Source organism: Ambystoma mexicanum, chromosome 8 (assembly GCF_040938575.1).
Source record: "Ambystoma mexicanum isolate Mex_15411 chromosome 8, UKY_AmexF1_1, whole genome shotgun sequence".
NCBI classification, from domain to species: Eukaryota; Metazoa; Chordata; class Amphibia; order Caudata; family Ambystomatidae; genus Ambystoma; species Ambystoma mexicanum.
In genome coordinates, this window is record NC_090929.1 from 1278223788 (window position 1) to 1278235571 (window position 11784).

The window sequence follows — 11784 nt, forward strand, 5'->3', positions numbered from 1 at the left end:
ACCTAATGGAGACCACTCCTCCAAGAGACTACTTTTGTTGGACCATCCTGGAGTGACCCTTGAGGGTGTGATTTTGTTTCCATCGGTAGCTTTCACATCCCGAAAGCCCTATATGCCATTCCTCTGTCCCGCCCTTCCCCACCCTTTGCCTTCTGTGTTCACCCTTAATCCGCCCCTACTCCAACCAAAGCAAACATGCCCCTCTCCTCTTCAACAGCCAAACCTCATTCATATTCCCCACCATTCCTTGACACACTTACCTCCTGACCCGCTCCTTCGGGATCTCTGCGTGCCCCACCTTTGCCGGTGAAGTTTTCTCTGAGTGACGTTCTCTAGGCAGACTCTTTAAGAGGTGGTCCAGGAAATTCAGTTGTTCCCACACATGTTTAAGGCTAAACTGTACTAAAAACTAGTTTGACTTTTTATGTACTGGCGTCACTGAAGTAAAGAAATGTGCATAGGTGATATTAAATCACATGGATATTGATGTCATTATTGGTTCTGCTTGGAAGAATATAAACCCCTTTGTGAAGTCTGTCCTGTGTAGTGTTGTAGAATGATCAGCTGGGCTACATATGACACAGTAATTCACTACTGAGACCGCGTGCAATATACATAGAAAAGAAGGCTTTGTACACAACCACAACTTGCTGGTAGAAAAAATGATAGTCAAAAAGAGATGCTGAAAGGCTCTTTAGATGATATTTGCTTGCGACTCCACAAGGTTGTTTACCCTTCTTTTTCTATGATCCTGTTAATGCTTGTATTCTTTATGTGAGGGACAGATTCCAATGTTGTGAGTCCTCAAACCTGTGCCTCACTACTTGGCAGTGAAAATTATGAAGGCACTCTCTTCCAGGCCATTGAGAGAAGCCTACGGACAACGGCTGGCCCAGCCCAAATGCAAACAAACCAAAGGAGGTGGTTCAAGCTTCCCTACTGTGGCAGCTAACCAATGGAACACTCTGCCGCCTGCCTTGAGAGCTGAGCAATCGTACTCAGCATTCAGAAGAGCCGTGAAATCTTGACTGTTCGCTTAAGGCTGCCTGGGTCTTCACAAATGTATGGACTCCTTCTTGACATTTCTTGTGTGTAACTGGTTGTGTAACAGTGCCTTGATGCTCTGGGGTTTAACGTGCTTTATAAATGGAAGTAAATAAACAAATAAGTAAACATCTCACTCTGCTCCCCAATGCCCGACACACAACGCCTTGAATTAAACATATGGCATTACAACAGTCATTTCATCTTAATTTTCGCTAATGTTGACTATGATATACAACTCTGTTCCCTTTTTATCCACTTTCATTCAAAATATTAAATCACAATTTGTGGAGATTCCTTAAACCATGCTCTCCAAAAGAACTCTCTGGGGCTCACAACCAATCGAACCAATAATCCTCGCCCCTTACATCCTCAGTGACTTCCAGTTCTAGCTCCAGGCAGCTTGCTAGAGGAAAAGGCATAGTTTGGAGCTGATTCCAAACTATAGGCCATTGATGTAAAATGGGGCACCTATATAACAGCACAGATCAGAGTCCACACAAGGTTAGCTTGGGAGAAGAAAGACTGGCAAACGTGAACAGACAAGAGCATGAGGTAAAGATATTACTAAAGCGTTGCCGGAATCTAAAAAAAAAACAGGCCAGTGTGATAACATGAGATTCGGGCTGATAAGACAGGGGGCGGATAGGAAATATCCCATTACATGTATCATACCCTGATTGGCTCAGCTTCTACCTTTACCTCCTGGCATGCACCTCTACATCCAGGGCATAACCAACTTGATCTGTGAGCAAAATCAAATGGCAGGCTGGGAAAATGGAAGGAACTGTTTTGTTTTTACCGGAAAGCATGCAAAGGACTAGCATTGTAAAGCTGGCCGGGGAAAGGGCAGCTAAGTACTTTAGGTTGCAAGGTTTTCTTTTTGCAGGACATTTTCATGTTCATGGTCAGTTAGTAAGAGGCTGTCCTGCCCCTGCGCCTTCTAGCTAGCTTATTTTATTGTGGGCCTTCTTGTTTCTATCACAGATAAAACATCTAAATTTGAGGAAATGGGCAGGGTGATGGATTTGACCATTGACAGAAAGACGTGGATACTGTTCCACCCGCGCCGTGTAAATAATTATAACCATTGTTTTTCAGGTTTCACTGCTGTTCTGGGCAAGATATTCGCATGGGAAATTTATGACAGGAATTTCTTTTCCGTGATAACATCTGTTTAGTGTATTGTTGCATTCTGAGCTCTGTACTCAGTCCATGCAATACCCAGGTAACTTGCTGCTAGTTGTGTCTTGAGGAAGATATAGTGTTTGCGACCTGTTTCTGGATCCATGCACATGCTAGGCGTGTTGGACATTGACACTCAGTATGGGTTTGTATCCAAAGCTATTATCACATTTCCTTTTCTGTTACAGCTGCTTACCAGCCAATGCATTATTTCACCCATGTCTCCTATAGAAGACCCTATTACAGAGACATTGTCCCTAGTATATTAGAAAGCTACCCCTTACTTATGCTTAATCGAACTACTGATGTCAGAGGGCTGGCTAATCCTATTAAGAAGCAGACGGTTGACTCCTGCCTACCTAAACTAAGAATTACATGTTCTTTTCTTCAGAAACCGTATCTCTTGAAAAGTTATTCGGTTATAGTCAGATGGCGAAAGGAGGGGTGTGGGACGTGGATTCTAATCCACAGCTAATTAATGTAAGCCATGTTGAAGTGGCTATTTCTCAACATACTGGTTTGTAAGGCCTGGACCATACACTCACACATGCATGGCAACAAAACGTGAACATGTTCCCTATTCTCACTGATTTATCGATCCTTTATTTTTCAAATGCATTCCTTCAATGTCAACATAACATTTTTCAGCTGTTAATCCTTTATGAAGTGGCCAGCGCATTATTATTTTAGAAATCACCCTTCCCTCATAATATATCAACACTTAACACAATTTCAGTAAATCAAATCATCTCAGTATAGCATGCAAAGTTCAAAACAATAACCTGCATTTTCTGATTCTTTACGTTCTAATAAAATGTATCATACTGGGTTGCATCCATTATATAGGAATGGACAGCACTCAACTCCAGAATGGCAAGCTGCTGCTCTCAGCATCTACTTCCCGAACAAAGATGAAGACGATAACACTGAAGAAAGACTATGTTCACACTGAAAGATAAGGTGTATTGAGTTTAGAACCAACTGTTTTTTTTTCCTGTGTTTGACGAGCAATGTTTTACACCAACTGAAATTACATTGGAGATTTCTGCTAACTCTGAGGTCTATTACACTGGCCAATGAGGCCAATAAGGTAAGGAGCAGGAAAATAGGTGGGTGGGATATGTGTTTATGCTTTCGGAATTAGTCTGGTAATACTGACAGCACTTTCTTCCTGCAGGACATCAGGGTATTCCTGTCTCACATGACTTTTCCCTTCCCTGTGCCTCATATTTACGGAACTATTTTAACATTTCTCTGACACAGATTATTTGTCTGGCTCCTATCAGTGCAGCATACAGTACACAATATCTCCCCAATAGCATTGGCGACAGTGGGCTTAATTCACAGAACGTTTTCCAATGGGGTGTTTCCATTATAAAACGCTTCTGTGAATTAGCCCCATGTGTCCCACTGGAAAAAGCATTGTACTAAATCTCTGACGCATACCTGATGTGTTATGTTATGTTATATACATTTGTAAAGCGCACGGTCGCCCAGAGGCATCATGGCGCTGGTGTGGAAGCTGCGAACTAAGGAAAAAAAAATATAAGCAGAAAGCTAGAACAGAGTGGTTTTCAAAGCTTTCCTGAAAGCCAGATGATTCGCAGAAGATTTTAGTGATGATGGAAAGGTGTTCCTGTAACGCTCACCTGATTCCCACGGAGGCGCTGATCCCGGCTGGGCTGCTATCGTTTCTTCAATGGAGAAGCGTAGAGCTCGGACGACTCTCAGGACTGGGCTTCCTCTTATCGAATGTCTGACTTGCAGGGTAAGTTTTCTGCAGGTGGAAGAAAAAGGGTTAATCACCGTTTGATGGGATTCCTTCTCCCACCAATCGCCAGTTTCTCCCACAGCCTAGCTTTCTACTTGTCTCGGTGAGCTCTCACCTTAGGCGTATAAATGCTGAGCTCTCCATCCTGCGTCTGGTACAGGGGTGCGTGGATTCCAGTTACGTCACTGGATGAGTTCAGTGTTGAGGCTCAAGTCTTTTGCGGCCTTAGTTGTGGCACTGGTGCTGGGATGCCGAAGAGCGATGCCGCCGTTACTGCACGAGCGGATGCCTGTAAGTATACTGTAGTCTTTAGGCTTTAAAAGATGGGCACCTCAATAATGTCCCTTTTCCTTTGTTTCAGGCCTCGGGATGCTGTGGGCGTAGTTTTCTGTTGCCGCTGCACGTGCCGATGCACGTAAGTATAATGTTCGTTGGCCGCTTTTAATGGCACCTCTAATAATGTCCTTTTTCTAGTTTTCAGGTGCCGGGATGCTGCAGGCTTTATATCCGTTGCCACTGCACGTGCCGATGCACGTAAGTATAATGACCGTTGGCCGCTTTTAATGGCACCTCTAATAATGTCCTTTTTCTAGTTTTCAGGTGCCGGGATGCTGCGGTTGATGCGGCCGCTTCTGCGCGTGCAAAACTGGTAAGTTAAGATGAATGCGACTGCCTTCACCCGAACCCCTTTTTAATTATGTCCTTTGCCTTTCAGGTGCAGAGAAGCTGCCGAAGAGAAGGCCGCGGTTAGCTCCGTTGCAATCACTGATGGATCAAGTAAGCGGGCGTGGCTGCGAGCGAGTTGCACTTTTCTAACCTTATGTTTATTCTTTGCAGGTTTTGCCGGTGACTGGATTCCGGGATCTGGTAAGTATTGTTCTGTGTCTTTCTTCATCCACAGGTTGCTGCGCGGAAGCTGAAGATGACTCTGGACCTGGAATGCAGGAGCCGACTCGGTGAGCGTCCTGCTGCTGCTGCAGAATAACGCGAAGCACGTGTTTTCCATCGGGCGTGGTTTAAATAGCAGAGAAGTGCTTCCAGTGTGTGTTCTTCCACTGGTTCCACCCAGGTAAGAAAATAGTTCCTGAATGGAGGGAATAGTTCCTCCCAGCCCTGATGGCTGGGGACTTCAACCAGACTGGATTGTTCTGGGTAAATATGCAGCATGGTCTGCCTCAGGTAAGTCCACCCAAGCATTATTACACTGTTTATCAATATGAGCCCGGCGCCTATGGCGCCGGGACTGAAACCCTTCATGAGCCTGGCGCCAAAGGCGCCAGGACACGGTCCAAAGGGCCCCTGTAGGGGTCTGCTGGGTCCGGAGTAGTGGAAGACGGGTCTGCTTCCGAGGGCGCTGGGCCAGTCCTGGCCCCTCGGGAGTAGCGCTCATGACAGCAACCCCCCTCAAGGCCCCTCCCAAACTTGTCCTCCCCGGGGGTTTTGGTTTATCGGGAAAGGTTCAGTGAAATTTCTGGACTAGACCAGGAGCATGGACGTGGTCATAGGGTTCCCATGACCTTTCCTGAGGTCCGTAGCCTTTCCAGTCGATTAGGTAGAATAGCTTCGATCTGATGATTTTAGAGTCCAAAATGTCTTTTACTTCAAATTCGGGCTCCCCATTCACTTGAATGGGCTCTCGAGGATTGGTCAATCTGGTTCCAGGTTGCATGGGTTTCAAAAGAGATACGTGAAATACAGGATGTATTCTCATATGGGTTGGCAATTCTAATTTAACGGCCACTGGATTAATTATGGCCGTAATTGGATATGGTCCCAGGTATTTGGGGTTGAAGGTGCGAGGCCCTTTAAGCGATAAATGTTTGGTGGACAGCCAGACTTGATCCCCAACCTGGTATTGAGGGGCATTGCTTTGGTGTTGATTTGCTCCTTTTTTGTACCTCTCTTTAGCTTGTTGTAGATGTGCAGTCGCTTCCTTAAAAGCTTGGGTAATAACGGTGTGCAATTGATCCACGGCGGGTGTTCCAAGATCTTGAGGTGGATCAAGGTTGGAGGTTCGAGGATGAATCCCATACAAGATGTAGAAGGGACTCTTCCCGGTACCCGAATGAACTGAATTGCTGTAAGCATATTCAGCTATCCAAAGGATGTCCTTCCAGTTACTCTCCGACTGTTGTAGCATGCATCGTAAATATTGCTCGAGAGTCTGGTTTGTTCTCTCGGTTTGCCCGTCGGTCTGGGGATGATGGCTGGTCGAAAGTCTTACATCGATTTGAGCTAATCGACAACAGCTACGCCAAAAGTGGGAAATAAACTGGCTCCCCCTATCTGAGATTAGTAATGACGGGAAGCCGTGTAGCCGGACGATGTTTTCAAGAAATACTTTGGCTAGGACTGATACTGAAGGTAAGCCTTTTAGTGGAATGAAGTGGGCCATTTTAGAAAACAGGTCCACAATAACAAGAATGGTGTTGTACCCGGAACAGGAGGGTAAGTCTGTGATGAAGTCCATGGAAAGGGTATGCCAGGGACACGGTGGGATGTCTAATGGTTGCAGAAGACCAGCCGGCCTCTTCTTCTGACCCTTGTTTTGAGCGCACACACCGCAGGACATCACGAATTCCTTTATGTCTTTTCTCCACGAAGGCCACCAGAAGTGTCTCTTCACCTTTTCTGTGGTTTTGGCAATGCCAGGGTGACCCTCAATTAATGAATCATGATAGCAGGAGATTACCTGTCTTTGTAAATCGGCGTGTGGTAGGAACAATCGTCCTTGGAAATAAGGCAAGTCATTGCTTACGGTGAAATCTTTTCCTTTTTGTAACCAGTTCAGTAAGTCTGGTGAGGTTACAAGTTGTTTAGTTTTTTCTTCAATATCCTCAATGGATTGTGAAGAAATCAGACCCACGATCCTTTGTTCAGGAATTATTGGTACAGGTTCTGGATTGGCAACGTTATCTCCCATTCCAATTCGGGAAAGAGCATCCGCTTTGCCGTTCTTGTTGCCGTGGCGATAAGTGATCACAAAGTCAAATTCAGCAAAGAATAGAGCCCAGCGAAGCTGTCTGGAGGATTGAGCCTTGGCGGTTTTCAGATACTGCAGATTTCGATGATCGGTGATCACTGTGACGGTGTGTCTGGCCCCGAGGAGATAATGCCGCCATGCCTTAAAGGCTGATTTAATCGCTAGAAGCTCTTTGTCTGTGATGGTGTAGTTGATCTCAGGCGCCGAGAACTTCTGAGACCAGAATGCAACAGGATGCAGTTGGTTAGTCTCTGGATCTCTTTGTGATAGGACTGCTCCCATTGCTAAGCTGGAGGCGTCGTTTTCAACGATGTAAGGGAGGTCCGGGCGTGGGTGTTTCAGTATTGGCGCCGAGGTGAATTTAGCCTTTAGCTCTTGGAAGGCTTGTTCTGCTTCTGCGGACCATTCAAAGCGTTTATTTTTTCTTAAGAGGACGGTGATGGGTTGTACCACTCGTGAAAACTCTGGAATAAATCTACAGTAAAAATTGGCAAAGCCTAGCATGCTTTGAACGCCTTTCACGGAAGTAGGAGACGGCCATTTGAGGATAGCATCTACTTTTCTCGAGTCCATGTGGACTCCTTTGGGTGTCAGAATAAATCCCAAAAATTCGACCTCAGTGACATGAAAAACACATTTTTTGAGCTTGGCAAAAAGTTTATGTTGGCGAAGTTTTTCAAGGACCGCCCTAACATGATTTCGATGGTCAGCTTCTGAAGATGAGTACACAAGAATGTCATCTATGTAGACGACAACGCAGACATCAATGAGCTCTCTGAGGACATCATTCATAAAATATTGGAAGGCGGCCGGTGCATTGCATAGTCCAAAGGGCATCACTTGGTATTCAAATAGCCCATACTTAGTGCGAAAGGCCGTCTTCGATTCATCTCCTTCCTTGACCCGTACCAAGTGATAAGCTCCCCGGAGATCAAGCTTAGTATAAATACAGGCGTCTTTCACCTGGTCAAGGAGTTCCGGGATCAGAGGTAAGGGGTACCGGTTTTTTACTGTTATCTGGTTCAGAGCACGATAATCTATACAGGTTCTGAGGTCACCTTCTTTCTTTGGTAAGAAGAACAGAGCCGAGGATGCAGGGGACTTCGACGGACGGATAAAGCCATTGGCCAGGTACTGGTCTAAATATTGTCGCAGATGAAGGTTCTCAGGCTCGGAAAGGGCGTAAATCCTACTGCAAGGGGGAGTTGCACCGGGTAGCAAATCTATCTGACAATCGTATGATCTGTGGGGTGGCAAGGTGTTAGCTTGTTCCTTTTGAAAAACATCTTGGAACTCTCGATACTCTAGAGGTAATTGTGGACCGTCAGCCGTTACTGACGCTAGGCCAATGTTGGGTCGTGGATAACAAGTTGGTGTGCACTCTGGGAACTTTATCGTCTTTGCTCGCCAATCAATCTGAGGATTGTGTTTCTCCAACCAAGGAATCCCTAGAATTACTTGGAATTGAGGAGCCTTGATCACGTCGAACACAATTACCTCCTGATGCCCGTCTTGGCCTAGTATCGTCACTTCAGTAGTGGTATGGGTCACTGGTCCGGACGCGATTTCCGTCCCATCCACTGTGGTAATGACGTCTTTAACCACCTTTGGACAAAGAGGTAAGTTCATCCTGGAAGCCAATTCGCGGTCCACATAATTTCCAACTGCTCCGCTATCAATGTATGCCTTAATTGCATGCAAACGATCCGGTTGCTCTGGGTTTACGAGGACCATTGGCATTATGAAGTGCGAGGTCAAAGAACTGGTTTTTACGCTCGGCAAGCGGACCTCTACACTTGTCGGGCGAGGTCGTTTCCCGGCTCAGGCTTTTCAGAACTCTTATCAGAAGCTCCCACTGTCTTCTTAGGTGGTTTCACCGGGAAATCTCGAAGAAAATGTCCTGAATTTCCCCAATAGAGACATAGTTGCATTTGTCGTCTCCTGTCGCGTTCTTTCTGGGTTAGGGGACCCTTTACAACCCCAATTTGCATAGGTTCGACGGCTTCAACTCCTTTGGTGTGACTTTGAGGCTTAGGGAACACTCGTGTTTCAAACTTGGATCGATCCGCCTTTCTGTTTTGTAGTCTGTGATCCAATTGGACCACCAAATCAATGTACTCTGAACAATCCTGAGGAGGATTCACTACCTGGGCAAGGACGTCTTTGAGTTCGCCACGCAAACCCCTGTGAAAAAGCGTGATTCTTTTGTCCTCAGGCCATCTGGTTTCCACGATTAGCCTATTGAATGATGCAATGTAGGCCAAAAGATCTTGATTACCCTGTCGTAGGGAAAGGAGTTTGTTGTCCAGGGCCTGCCCCTGGGAATGCCTTGCAAACAGTCTTTCCATATTTGCCTGGAAGGTCGGGAAATCACTAAGGATCGGGTCATCCTGTGTAACCAGAGGGATCGACCAATCAGCGGCACTGCCGCTAAAATACGAAAGCACAAAGGCTACCTTAGTCTGGTCAGTCGGAAAGGCTGCAGGTCTACAAAGAAAGTGCAATCGGCATTGATTTATAAACACCGCAAACCTTTTAGGGTCACCAGAGAAGCGTTCAGGCGGTGCCAATGGCACATTTCCGGGTAGGTTGATTTGAACAGGATTGGCTGAAGCCGCTGGGATATAGCTCCCTCCTAAATTAGGTAGCGGGGTTTGCCGCGCTTGTGTCTGTAATATCTGTCTGGCGAGATCATCAGTTCGTTCTTTTGATATTATCAATTCCCTCCTAAGGGCATTCGTTTCCTGGCGGGCAGCATGAACTTCAGCTCTTAATTCACCTAATAACTGGGCCAGTTGGTCTGTGTCAGAAGTTTCCATAGCGCCTGGGTAGGAGGTTATTGGTGGGCTTCGCGTTCTGTAACGCTCACCTGATTCCCACGGAGGCGCTGATCCCGGCTGGGCTGCTATCGTTTCTTCAATGGAGAAGCGTAGAGCTCGGACGACTCTCAGGACTGGGCTTCCTCTTATCGAATGTCTGACTTGCAGGGTAAGTTTTCTGCAGGTGGAAGAAAAAGGGTTAATCACCGTTTGATGGGATTCCTTCTCCCACCAATCGCCAGTTTCTCCCACAGCCTAGCTTTCTACTTGTCTCGGCGAGCTCTCACCTTAGGCCTATAAATGCTGAGCTCTCCATCCTGCGTCTGGTGCAGGGGTGCGTGGATTCTAGTTACGTCTACACTGGATGAGTTCAGTGTTGAGGCTCAAGTCTTTTGCGGCCTTAGTTGTGGCACTGGTGCTGGGATGCCGAAGAGCGATGCCGCGTTACTGCACGAGCGGATGCTTGTAAGTATACTGTAGTCTTTAGGCTTTAAAAGATGGGCACCTCAATAATGTCCCTTTTCCTTTGTTTCAGGCTTCGGGATGCTGTGGGCGTAGTTTTCCGTTGCCGCTGCACGTGCCGATGCGCGTAAGTATAATGTTCGTTGGCCGCTTTTAATGGCACCTCTAATAATGTCCTTTTTCAAGTTTTCAGGTGCCGGGATGCTGCGGTTGATTCGGCCGCTTCTGCGCGTGCAAAACTGGTAAGTTAAGATGAATGCGACTGCCTTCACCCGAACCCCTTTTTAATTATGTCCTTTGCCTTTCAGGTGCAGAGAAGCTACCGAAGAGAAGGCTGCGGTTATCTCCGTTGCAATCACGGATGGATCAGGTAAGCGGGCGCGGCTGCGAGCGAGTTGCACTTTTCTAACCTTATGTTTATTCTTTGCAGGTTTTGCCGGTGACTGGATTCCGGGATCTGGTAAGTATTGTTCTGTGTCTTTCTTCATCCACAGGTTGCTGCGCGGAAGCTGAAGATGACTCTGGACCTGGAATGCAGGAGACTCGGTGAGCGTCCTGCTGCTGCTGCAGAATAACGCGAAGCACGTGTTTTCCATCGGGCTTGGTTTAAATAGCAGAGAAGTGCTTCCAGTGTGTGTTCTTCCACCCGTTCCACCCAGGTAAGAAAAGAGTTCCTGAATGGAGGGAATAGTTCCTCCCAGCCCTGATGGCTGGGGACTTCAACCAGACTGGATTGTTCTGGGTAAATATGCAGCATGGTCTGCCTCAGGTAAGTCCACCCAAGCATTATTACACTGTTTACCAATATGATCCCGGCGCCTATGGCGCCGGGACTGAAACCCTTCATGAACCATGCTGCCAAAGGCTCCAGGACACGGTCCAAAGGGCCCCTGTAGGGGTCTGCTGGGTCCGGAGTAGTGAAAGACGGGTCTGCTTCCGAGGGCGCTGGGCCAGTCCTGGCCCCTCGGGAGTAGCGCCCATGACAGCTCCACAGCTTGGCCGCTGCAATAGAAAAAGCTCTGCCGCCAAGTCTTTCCCGGTTAAACCTGGGAACCATAAGTAGGTTGGTTGTAGAAGAGCGGAGATTACGTTCCGGAATATAGCGGGCAAATTTGGATTGAAGGAACTCCGCTCCTAAACCATGGATTGCCCGATGAACAATACACAGTGATTTAAACTTAACTCGCTGTGCCACTGGGAGCCAGTGGAGTCGGCGAAGCAACGGTGAGATGTGGGCACAATAGGGGGAGCCAGAGGCTAATCTGGCTGCCAGATTTTGCATACGCTGGAGCCGTTGGATCAGGCCCGTTGGTTGGGATAAGTACAGGGAGTTACAAAAGTCCAGCCGTGAGAGGACCAACACTGCCACCACGGGGGGGCGCATTTCTTCTGGGATCATGGGCAGGACCCTCTTTAAAACCCTGATTTGATGATGGGCGGACTGGCAAACCGCTGAGACCTGATTAGACATAGATAAGGAGGCTGAAAGAATAACCCCCAAGTTCTTTACCTTGTTAACA